General features: G+C 43.4%; 1 protein-coding gene across 3 annotated transcripts in view; it reads right to left on the bottom strand.

Annotated features, from left to right (window-relative positions):
* Nucleotides 1-12,656, bottom strand: part of EOGT (EGF domain specific O-linked N-acetylglucosamine transferase) — a 264,417-nt gene that overhangs the window by 199,197 nt on the left and 52,564 nt on the right. Inside the window, exon 3 of one of the 3 annotated variants that reach the window (XM_069206580.1) lies at nt 4,042-4,127. The exons of the other annotated variants lie outside the window; for them this stretch is intronic. The gene's annotated coding sequence lies outside the window, so the exon portion shown is untranslated. The remainder of the gene's footprint in view (nt 1-4,041; nt 4,128-12,656) is intronic. 3 annotated transcript variants of the gene reach the window in all.

Genomic DNA, 12,656 nt, shown 5'->3' on the forward strand with positions numbered 1-12,656 from the left:
AAATTGCAAACAGTGTCCAGTGATCCATTAGTGCTTATTTAGGCCCTATGGACACTCAAAATATACGGTGATAATCACAGGAAAAGGTTTTGAGAAAGAAGAGATCACAGTGTAGAAACTAGGGTCAGAGGGGCATTTGGAAAAGCTGGGAAGTACCCCAGGCTGAGGGGAGGGACTGAGCTATGCTGAAGACTATTTGTAAACCTGTAGGCAAACAAGAGTGCATCAAGTGATCTCACCCAAACCCACAAAACAAATACTAGGGTGGAAAATGGAAAGCAGCAAGAAAGATGGGTCAAAGAGGTAGCCAACCTAAACAGCCATGCCATGTGAAAGCTGAAACCAATCTTGAGGGGCATCTCAAGAAGCTTCAGATAAATACATGGTTACAAAAATACAATGATTAAAACATGAGAGGGCATGTATAAACCACAGAGATCCATAGTCTGTCTACCTGCACAGAAACAGAAGAGGGGGTAGGAGGAGGGAAGAGAGACAAATAGTGTAAAACTATCAAATAAGAACTGAGGAAAGGCATAGGGAGCTCTCCAGAAAAATAATTAGCATAAACCATTTACAAAGTAAATTTAAAAACGGTAAGGAGTTCCTGAAAGAGACATATAACAATCTCCAGTTATTGCACCAAATATATTATCTAAAGAGCCAATTGCTTCCTGTTGATTGCCATCCAAAAGCTAATAACTGCTGTAAAGGTTTCCATATAACCTTGGCGATCTCTGTTTTTTCACTTTTCAGATCACTAGATTCTTGGACCTCTGTTGTGGTGTGTGAAATACTGCAATGAAACTTGGCTAGCAAGGTGTAAGACCACCAGTCTGACAATGTGGGTTGTTAAATATCAGTAAATGACATATTAGAAGATCCCTCTTGTAGAGCAATCCATCCTCTTAGGTGCAGGTATAGTGATTTGAATAATTTCTAATCAACCAAAAGTGGTACTTTTGGCTTTGTGGAGGACTGGGCAAAAAATTATGTTTTAATAACATTTTTTAAAAGTGGAAACGTCTTCCTTTTTTTTTTTTTTCAAGTACGCCTGTGGAGCAAAATCTGGACTCCAGCATATGCTTATCCAGAAGATGTATCTGAAAAGGCTGCTGTTGGAGAAAAACAACTGTGATCTTTGTCCTATATTAACTTTCAGAATCCTGTTCAGGGGGCTACAGGACACAAAGGAGTTGCTGGGCTCAACTGAGGTGGTTGAGGCCTTTTACCCCTGATATCCCAGGGGCCACCCTACTATGGATCGGGCTCGACTGGGTCCCAGGTTTAATTCTCTGCACACGGATGACAGACTGATCGATGCAAGAGTAGGTTTCTCCCTTCACTCCTTATCACAGTGTACATTGGCCCCTCGTAACATACAGGGTTACTGATTTCCCTATGCTGCACACAAGCAATAGCCCACACATTGTGGCACAGTTCCTCACACCTTGCTTCGGGAGGTCCCCTCTTCTGGGCTCCCCTCTGGATCGCTCTTCCTCCAACCACGCTCCTCTTCCTCCCGGGCACACCGTTCTTGGAGAACAGGCAGGCACTGATGCTCCAGGTTCCAGGGCAAGTGATCTTGTTTTCTCTGGGTGATGTCCACTCACCCAGCAGGGAGACTAGCAGGCTGGGTCCATAATCCTGTTCACAGGCAGAAGTCTTGCAGAGCTTCCCCTTTTTACACTGCACGGCTGGTTTCCAGGCAGATGACAAAGTTTGGGGTTTCAGACTTCCCTTCGTATAGTTCTTTTACAGACAAAAAATGTGATTTAGGGTCTGAGCCTTTTAAGTTTTATGTTGGGGTTCTGCTTCCTAGAAATTGACATCTGTCCCCTTTCTTTTTTCTCCTGAAGGATGTCTACCACAACAGGCACAACCCAAGCTGATTAACTCACAACAAGATGAATGGGAGTGACCAAACCTCACAACTGGGTGTCAGTCACAGTGATATGTGCATCGAAGGTTAATCCTGGGCCCTCAGTCCTACTATTTATGATTCCATTATCAGCCCCATCTCTTCTTCTTGAGATGTGCCCAGGCCCCTTTCCTTGTGATGTGTCACTGAATCAAAGAGCCCTTTGAAATAGACGGGGAGAGCCTAGCTCTGCCCACATCCAGTGCATGTCTCACCCAACTTACAGAATTGAGACAATACTCAATTCTGCCTGAAGGTATTCCTCAAATCCTCATGTTGTCACCAGGTAGGCTTGGGCTTCCCAGATTGGAACCCAAGGTCCCCCATCTTATATATTAGTACAGGCACTTCTGCACTTGGGCTACATCTGCAGCACACTTACTGTCTAGTACTGTTGTCCTCATGTATTATGCGACCACCAGCATTCAAACAAGCAGCACACACTGTTCAGTACTGTAGTCTCTATGTACTACACCAGAGTGTGATATTTTAAAAGCACACACTCATTTACCATGGGTGCACTCTGCTACACTTCATCGTTGGTGTGGTGTATTCCTTGCAAGCACACGCACTCAGCACGTTTCCATCACGCATGCACTTCCACATGAGTTAAACACACAGCAGCAGAACTTTTAAAAAGGTGAGTGAGCCTCACTCCAGTGACAAAGGGTGACAAAGGGTGAAAAGGACCTGTTCACTACTACTGATCAGTACACAATATTGTGCCACCACCGCACTTGTGCTGTTTAACTCCTGGTGAAGCAGTAGCTTCCACCAACATGAAGGTAGCACTTTGGGTGCCCCTCCCGGTCCAACAAGACCTCAATCTATGAGACAGGCCTATGTCACGGTGCACCAGCATGATCCGTGTTCATCTATAACAAAATAATTAGCATTAGGGATCCAGACAACAATACAGTTGGGCACTGAGGGCAGGGGTACATGCCTCTCACCATACAGAGGATTTTTCTGTCCCAACAATAATCATTGCACAGTCCCTGGAATAGGCTCTGGGCAATGGTAATTTAGGGCAGAGGAGAGCGATATTTCTTACCCAGCCTCTCCCTCCTTATTCAATCGTGGGAGGCAGATGAGAATAAAGAAGAGAATGTAAATTTTCACCTGAATTCACACTTGACATACCGCAAGTTGAAAACATTGATTTGTCCAGCCTAGTTGCTTGTACCACACACAAAGGCCTGATCATCTTCTCTCCTGAATGTATAATTTGGTATAATGTCTGGGCCTATCAGAAATACATTACTCATTTTTATAGTATTCACTTTGTTTTGTACGAAATGCCATTTTCGAACGAGTGATGATGTAATGCTATTTTTTCTTTCCATAAAGGGCCGACTAATGGGATAGTTACACCTTGAGGAGAAATCCAATTATCTTATGCTAATGGACCTGCAGTGACCAGGTGGACTCTGGTAGCAAGATGTATTCCTACACAAACAATGTGAACAGTGGGTGGAGCTGGATCTGGATATCCCTTGCAAGCAAGGTGTTAATTATTTTACATCACTCTGGTCTACCCAGTTGTGAGTCTGTTTGCGATTCCTGTTGAAGAGCTTGTTACCAGTGTATTTGTAACGTGCTAGGAATACTCCACTGTTGAGAGATACTGACTGGACTACAAACATGAGGATTTAGGATTTGGTGAAAGCACTAACTTCCTATGAAAGCTTCCCATCATATAGCATGTCACCTGTAATGATCAGTGGAGGGTTCCTTGTGTCAGAACACACTATCCTGGAACACGACTTAGACGCAACAATTGGGAAGGTGGGAGAGAAGACCCTTGAAGAAGTGTTAGGGATTGGGTTAAGGCCATCTGCCAATTTAGTACTAGCATGACCCTTTAATTAGTTATGCTTTGCCCATCGGAGAACAAACAAGACGGAAAAACCAATCCCTGCTACTGAGAAAAAAGCTGATTCTCAAATCTTTAGTGGATAGAGAATCGTGGTTTTATTAAAGACAAGGAGGTTAGCACTATGCATGAACTTTTATTCACTATTTCCAAGCAGCAAACACTTCAGAGTTCCAAAAAAGAACACAGCATGAGTCTTAAAGAAAACAGAACATGCAGTCCATAACATTCCACAATACAATACTCTATCTTCTCCCTCTTTTGGCGCTGCTCTCCGTTCGTCCAATCTCTATCTGTTCTCTGGCATATCCAAAGCTGATTCTTAATTATCTGCAAACAATAACACAAGTAAAAAATATCTCCCGAAAAATATTTTACATCCATAAAAAAAAAATGTATAGAAATAATATCAAAGTTCCAAACCAACTTTATCTATTGTACCCAATTCAGAATTCTTCCATAATCTGTCCATTAAAACCAACATACTTTCCCTTCCCCTTCCATGCTCACTTTTATATAACCTGGAAGGGAAGGAGGGAGGCATGATGTTAGCCTCCTTGTCTCTAGTAAAATCATGTTTCTCTGTCCACTAAAGCTTTAAGAATTGGCATTTTATGGTAAAACAGGAGGCTAGCATTATGCAAATTCTAAGCCTCTAAAAGCAAGACTTGAAACATGCACTACAGGTTTAAAGAAGAACCTCCGGAAAATGTCTACATTTGACCAATCTGCTACTTTCTTTTTTTTCCAGCCTATCTCCTGTTGAATAAACCCTTGATGCCATTGCTCCTCTCACAGGATCATATTTAAATATAGTTATGTCCGCACTTGATTCTTTCATCACTTCCTTCACCCATGTAGCAATAGTAGCTACAGCAACTGCTTTATATGCTTTTACATAAAAGATCAACAACTGACTCTCACCATCATGCTTGAATTCAAGCACTCTTGATTCCCACTCTTACAAACATTTCACCACACAAAATTTTTGGTGACCCCCATATCGCAGATAAGAACTTAATTCTGACATAGTTTTTGTTCTTCTCCAAATTAAAAAAAACACTCCTTCTGGTAATATCTAAAGCCTGAATATCAGAAACCCTTCTAAAAGAAATTATACACAGCAAAGTAGCTAATTACCATGCCAACTCTCTCAAGACTAAATACCTATTCACTCTGCCTCCCCACCTGAATCAGTACCATCTGAATCATTGCAAAGGGTGTAAAAGCATATCCTCTCAGATTCACCCAGTTCTAGCCAAACGCATTCACTGGCACTGCTACCAGATTCAGACACCAACTGAAATAATTCTCCTTTTGAATTGTCAAACGGGAAGCAAACAAATCCATCTCTTTTGGACCGAGATGGCTCTATATTCCAGAAACAATCCTCCCTTAATTTCCAATCACTGCAAACCCTCAAATTGCAAGAATTCCAGACTGTCACTAAATTCTCTTTTCTGGGTAAATACTGAGCTATTACGTGAATCTTGTGCTCAACAAAACTCCCATAATTCTTTTGCAATTTCTGACAGTTTCTTTGACCTGCTGTCCCCTAGCTTGTTTGTGTAAGTCACCACTGTTATACTGTCCATACTTAGTAAAACTGATCCCCCCTGTAATTGATTCTTGAAACTACGAAGAGCAAACAGGCCGGTGGTCATTTCTAAAGAATTTAAATGTTATTCCTTCACCTTTCAGTTCCATCTCCCACTGGTTTCTTGGACCATGCGCATCGCTTCTCATCCAAAACTGCTTGCATTCAACTCTAACACAAAATCTGATATTGTTCCAAAGACTGCTCGACCATTCCAAGCATCCAAGTTGTCTAACCATCAATTTAATAAAGTTAATTCCAACTTTACCTCCCCCATCATCTTTACCTTGTCATCATCCATACTGCCACCATAAAAACCTATGGTTTTTCAGCATTCTGGAGCACTCTAATGCAAAGGTCCTGCAAAGATTGGCTGAACTGATGACAAAAGAAGTCCACTAACATAAGCAAGTTCCCTCAATGTCACCTCTTTCTTTTTCCTCAAATGATGCACTTCTTTATCATCTTTATCTTTTGCCTGGTAATTAAGACTGAATATTCACTGTATCTATCACAAATCCCAAAAACTCTAACTCCTAAAATGGGTGAAGAATAGATTTCACCTGATTTATAATAAAAAACAACATCTGCACCATTGTCAGCTGTTTAATCAAAACCTCCACTTCTTGATTCATAATTAAAATGTCACCTAAATACACAATCATCCATACACTTTGTTCTAATAAGAAACCAATTACTGGTTTCAAGACATTCGTGAAGCACAATGGTGCTGAAGAAAGTCCTAAAGGAAGACATTGGACTTTGTATAAATAGCCTTCCCATCTGAACTGAAGAAATCTCTGGCTCTCCTTGTTCATTGGAATAGTGAAATAAGCATCCCTTAGATCGAATTTCGCCATCCAATCCAACTCTTGTAAAATGTCTCTCAACATATGAATACCCTCAATCTTGAAATGGTGGTAATTCACGAAAAGATTTAAAGACCCCAGATTTATCACAGGTCGCCAACTTTTGTCCTTCTCTACCAAAAATAGCGTAGTTACAAACATTGTTTCCTCCTCCATCACCTTTGCAATAGCTTCCTTTTCCACAATAACATTTCTCTCTTTTGCCACGATTTATTTTTGTTTTTGACTGAAAACCAATACCCTTGGTTCTTTTTTTACCTGAAATGGTATCTTCTCGAAATCTATGACATAGCCTTTTTAGGGTTGCAAGCACCCAAGGATCCCAAGTTAATAATTTCCATTCTTCTGTGAAATGTCTCAACCTGCCTCCCACCTTTTCCCAGGTAGAACCAGTATAAGTCCTCATACTTACCTTGGGTTGCTACAGATTGCTGACCTCTCCCTCTTGAGATACTAAAGCTTCTGCCTCTCGATCTCAGAGGATGAAAACCACCTCCTGACTGGTATCCTCTATAGGTTCCTCTTCCCTGATTATATTTGGCGCTAGGACAGCCCTCTCCTTCCGGTCCTGGCAGATGAACACTCCTTCTGGCCCTGTGATACAAACTGTTTCCACTAAATACTTTCCTAATTGAAGTCTGAGTTTCGTCTAAAGAAGTAAATTTAGAGACATGTTTTCCAAAGGGATTTAACCATCACCTTTCCAAACAAAAAGTCTTTCGCCTCTACTGAAGATTCCTTCCATGCCAAATCACCCAATTTAGGATTTATTCTCATCAGTACTACTTTCTTTCTCCTGCAATCAAACTGGCACTTGCACTACCATAAAACCAAATTGTCCCCTGACTCCAAACCTTAATTAGCTCAATATTAATGTTGTTCCCATTAATATAGGCTTCCTCCACCAAATCAAAAATCCTCGCCAATGGACCCAATACATCCAACAGGTTGTCCTCACACTGTTTTAAGGCACACTCCGATCCTTTCTAGGATCCCTTCCTAGTTTAAATAAATGAGGTATTAGATCTAGGTGAACATTCGGAGTCATAGTTTCCTTTTCTCTCACAACTAGTCTTACATTTCTCTTCTCCCTCTCTAGTGGTTTCCATATCCTTTGCTGCTGGTAATCTGCCACATGCTTCAATGGCCACCTATCTGAGCTCCTCCGATGTCTAACATGTTTTTGGTTAAACAACGTCTGACCAAGTGGATCTGTATTCAATCTGTCAGCACCCATCTTAACTTAGTTCACATCACCAAATTCACTGCCAGAATAATTATCTAAATCAAATATATATTCATGCCAATCTTTTTTTCTTTCCTCCATATTGACGTTTCCAAAAACCTTCTCATTCGTAGGAATATTCTGACTTTTCACAATGCTGTTATAGGCGCCTTTCCTTTGTGAGTCGCTTAAGACTCCTTTCCCTGCGACATCAGACACCTCTTCCACTGAGGTATGCCTCCTTTTCCTCAGATACTTACCACCTGGACCTCTGTCTGCACAGTCCTCCTCATCAGATAAGGACCAAAATTCCTCCTCATCATTCCCCATTACTCTTCTCTTCCTATCATCTTTAATAAGAGACTTAACAGTCTCCTGGACAGTTTCTTTAATTTCCTGCCTCACAATTCCTCTCAGCGTATTCTCCTCATAAAGCTCCTACCCCTCTGCCATACTGTTTCTTACAAATGTTAACAACAAAGAGCATTTTACACTTACTTTCCTACTCCAAGATTTAGTTTTTCACTTCTACCATTTGAAAAATCGGACCTCAAATGCGTTCCTCTGTGCATTCGAACCCTCATAAGAAAAGCTGTCACTGAAAAACACACTTGGGTTAAAGAGTAATGGTCTTTCCTCTAAGCATCATTACACTCCCTTTGTGAGGCCTATTTCCCTTAAAAACAATTCTCTACTTGGCGCGTGCCCATAACAAAGAAGGCAGGCTGCATGTTTTCTCATGGCTGAAGCACAGAAGCAGAAATTGCCCTTACTTTGAATGAAGCGCATTCCAGCTGCTGCGACTGTAACCATTATATTCTATGAAATGAACAAAACCCTTTTCTACATTTATTTTTAACTCCCTATTTATGTTCTTTTCGTATATAAATGAGATAATCTGAATTATTTACTTTTGTTCCAAAAGCACTTGTGTAAGGCAACTCAAAATGTACTGTCCCTCAAAATAATGCATAAATTGGATTGATCACTAAAATACTAAAATTCATACACACATGAACCAAATAGGAGTACACAAATGTTGCTGCAGATAAGCTAATATGAGAATATGCTAATGATTTGCGTATACATACTTATAAGAGAAACAATATTAAAGAATAAAATTAACAACGTTGCTCTCAAATTTTACTTGCGGATGTGGGGGACTGAGAAAGAGGAATAGCTAAGGTCCCAGAGTGCGCCTTCTAGTGAAAATCTGTAAAGTTCCTGAAGCGATTGTGTCCCTTCCTGTAGTAAACCAGCGGATTTGTTTCAGTTATTATTTGATAAAGACGCCCGCGATAATTGCATTAGTCAAGTGAATTTGAGTTGAGGAAGGCGAAGCTGCAAGACTTTGTCAGCCGCTGTGTGTTAGTGTGACGTCTGAGTGTGTCGCACTGGGATAGGCCGGTTATTGAGAAGAGCCCCGACCGGATTGGCAGCCATCAGTGAGAGGCAATTGGTTCAGCGAACGGGTGAAGGGAATCTTGAGAGTAAAAGTCATTTTACTTATTGAATCGTAATACACAAAACAGGCAAAATGAAGTTCTTTAAGGCTTTTAGGAGCGCAATGAATGGTGAATCTTACATTAAGGCTTCAGTGGGGGAAGCAACACCCCCGGAGGATAGTCAAGCACATCTTGTAATGACCCAAAAGGGCATGGCTTCTTGTCTTTGGTTAAAGCAATGGAGCGAATTGACTAAGAATCAAGGAACCTTAGCATTTACAGAGCATGGAACGTTTAATCTAAGGGTTCTAGACCAGTTGCGATTATCATTGTATGACATGAGACCATTACCGAGACCAGCACAGTTCGAGGCTTTAGCAGTTTGGGAGCTAGTGGCCAGACAGCTGCATGAGCTAAAGACCAATAGAAGGTTAAGGAAGATAGAGATATCACTAGCCGAAGCTAGGTAGGATTGGGAACAAAGAAGATGGAGAATGGCAACCACGAAGGAAATTGAGATGTTCCCTGCAATCATGGAAGGAGATGATTCAGAAAAGGGAGACGATAACAAGGAAAGGGAGGATGAGGAGAAGAGAAAAGGGAAAAAGTCATATGCAGACGATGACGATCCGGATGTAGATTACATTACGCAGTTGCTGAGAGATAGACCTCCACCTATGATGACTTATGCAGGGGCTCCAGGGGACATTGCTACAGCCCCTCTAGCTACTCCTGGGACATCCCAGGAAGCTGTGGGTGCTGTACAAGCAGAAGGAGGACAGATACCAGGGGTAGTGCAGAGTACACCAGTTGCAGGAACCAGAGCTGAAGCTCAAGTGCAGGTGTCTACACCTTCTGCACCTATGATATACCTGAGTATATCCACTCTTGAGACTGTTTCAAATATTTTGGTGCCGAGGGAGCAGGTGCATACACAACCAATGCTAGTTCAGACCAGCTCGACTCCAATGTTACTACCGTCGGCACAAACACAGAATATGCCGAGACCAAATCAATTAACAGAGACATCAGTGGATTTCGCACCAGTTATGAATCAGGCAGTCGGAGTACCACTCACACAAAGTGCAGGTTCTACTGTAGCTCCAGATGCAATATCGCTACCGATTACTGTTGGTCCAGCAGTACCCTTATATGCTCAGAAGAAATCAGAAGCAGGGGAACAAACAGAAATGGCACAGAGTCTGGTGAGATGAGGAACAGGAGAATTAGGGCAGTTGACAGCATCATCAAGTACTTATCAGGGTGAGCCTAAATCTCCTGTGGGATTTAGGGCCATATGTATGAAAACTGGGGTCTGCAAATCACAAAATGCGATTATTAAGAAATCGCTATTTCCGACTCGCAATTGGCCATGTAACAAAATTGCGATTCGGAATTAGCGATTTCTTAAAAATCGCTATTTGTGGTGTGCGAGGCCCATTTACCGAATCGTAATTTGCATTCTCGCTATTTGCGATTTTTTTGCGATTCGGTAAAAAAATCGCAAAATGCAAGAAAGTTCGAGAATGCACACCTGGAGGAGCCTGATGACATCACCAGCAGGAAATGAGCCTTCCCAGGCAGTTTCAGGTGCCACACCCAAACCAGCATCCTGAGTGAGAGCAGCCCACCCACATAGAGCAGCACTCTGAAGGAGCAGCATCACCTGAGCCAGAATGGAGCCCCAAGGTACATCACAGGAGAAGCAGGAGAGGAAGCGCAAACTTAAGTTCAGTGAACAGGAGCTGTAGGTACTGACAGAAGAGGTTGTGAGGAGCCATGACCGCCTGTTTGGTAAATCATCACTCCAGGTTCCTGAGAGCGAGAAAAGAAGGCTATGGCTTGACATCCAGGGTAAAATCTGCGCCATTGGAGTGGCACAGCGCTCCATTGAGGAGATTAAGAAACAGTGGTACGTCCTGCGGTCCTGGGCAAAGGAAAGGGTGGCAAGGAGACTTGCCGAGGCCATGGGCACAGGTGGCGGACCACCAACCGAACCACCTGCCACACCACTGGAGGACCTGGTGGAATCCACAATCCTCCCTGAAGCAGTGACAGGGGTCACAGATATCGACACCTCCGCTCAACCGAGTACCAGCCAAGGTAAGTGCAATGTTGTTGTGTGAACCCAATATGTGCATGCATAAAAGCCCCTTAGGAATTAGCATGTAATGTGAAGTAGTGTGTGAAGTAGTCCATTCCACATCTTAGAAGCAGCACAACAATGCATTATGGGAGTTGCGGTCCACAAACTAGTATAGCCAGTAGCATGACAATGTAAGCAAGCAAAGTCACACCCAAGCTAACACAACACACACTACATCATGTAGGGCAGTACCTGTACCCTTTTTGCCATTTTTGGACAGATAATGTAACATACAGAACTGACATGCTGCATATTGTTGTTGCAGGTGGGCCTGGCCCAGCAGCCACACTCATTCCTTGTGTAGGGGAGACGGACACCCAGCAGCCCTCTGACACCAACACCAGTGGGTCGCTCAACATCTCCACTGTGCGCCGCAGGCCAAGGCCACTACCACTGCCAGACCTCAGTGGCGACTCGGATGTGCAGCAGGAGGGGCCAAGCACACCGTCTGCACCAGACAGGCGCAGTCAGATACCGGAGGACAGGGGTCATGCAGCACAATGCAGAAGTACCAGTGTGTCCCAGCAGCAACCGCATGAGGCAGGTGAGGGTCCATCCTTGTTCAGGGGACATGAGGCTGCTATGTTGCAGCAACAGCGCCTGCAAAACAGGAGAATATTGAGTTTGGACTGGAACCTGAGAGTCCACAATAGACATATGATGGGCCTGCATCGACGAATTGACACACTGAACAGCAACATCACCCAGCTGCGTGAGGGACAGGTGCAGGCCTCTCAGGACACTAGGGAGCTTACTAGTGCAGTGCGTGACCTGTGTGAGGAGCTGCGCCACGAAAGGGTGAGCTGACGCAGACATGAACACCGCTTCAGGACAATGTTTGCAAACTACTGCAGGTCCTCAAACAGGATGGCAAACTCCACAGCACTCATCGCCCGTCGTGCTGTGGCGGCCCAAGTGGAGGCTGCACACACTAGCAGGGATGTGGTCCAGGGCCTTGTACAAATCACTAATGGGATTGAACTAGTCATGGGACAGAGATCTGCCACTCCCAGTGAGGTAGCCTTGGGGGACACTGAGGACAGTTCGAGCCTTAGTAGTGTGGCAGTACCTGCATCAGACACCAGACGGCGCAGTGCCAGGCGCAGCACTGCCACTGAGGGTGACATTCAGGGTGCCAGTGAGTCAACTGGGCACCCCAGTGCTGTGCATGGGAGGAGGAAGTGGCTCTTGCCGCATTGTCACTGGTGTTCCCATTATGATGTAATAGTGTGGGAATCAGTTCTCTTGTTTATTTTAGTTTTTGCCATCACCTGTTTACTTCAATTTTCACCATTCATTACCTGACGTAAGGTAATAAATTTCTATCACTACAGGTACAGTTGTCAGTGGAGTTTTGTCATTCATAATCACGTCTGAAATGGTTGTGTGTGATGTCAGCACGCCTTTGCCTTCCCTCTGCTGCACTGGTCCTGTCTGCTGGCTGTAGAGGTGGTATGGGATCGTCATCCTCATCTGATTCAGTGTCACTGATTTCTATAGGTATGCCCCTGGTTGTAGCTATATTGTGCAAGATTGCACAAGTAGCCACTATTCTACATGTGGTTTCTGGACTGTAC

This window comes from Pleurodeles waltl, chromosome 9 (genome assembly GCF_031143425.1).
Source record: "Pleurodeles waltl isolate 20211129_DDA chromosome 9, aPleWal1.hap1.20221129, whole genome shotgun sequence".
Taxonomy (NCBI): domain Eukaryota; kingdom Metazoa; phylum Chordata; class Amphibia; order Caudata; family Salamandridae; genus Pleurodeles; species Pleurodeles waltl.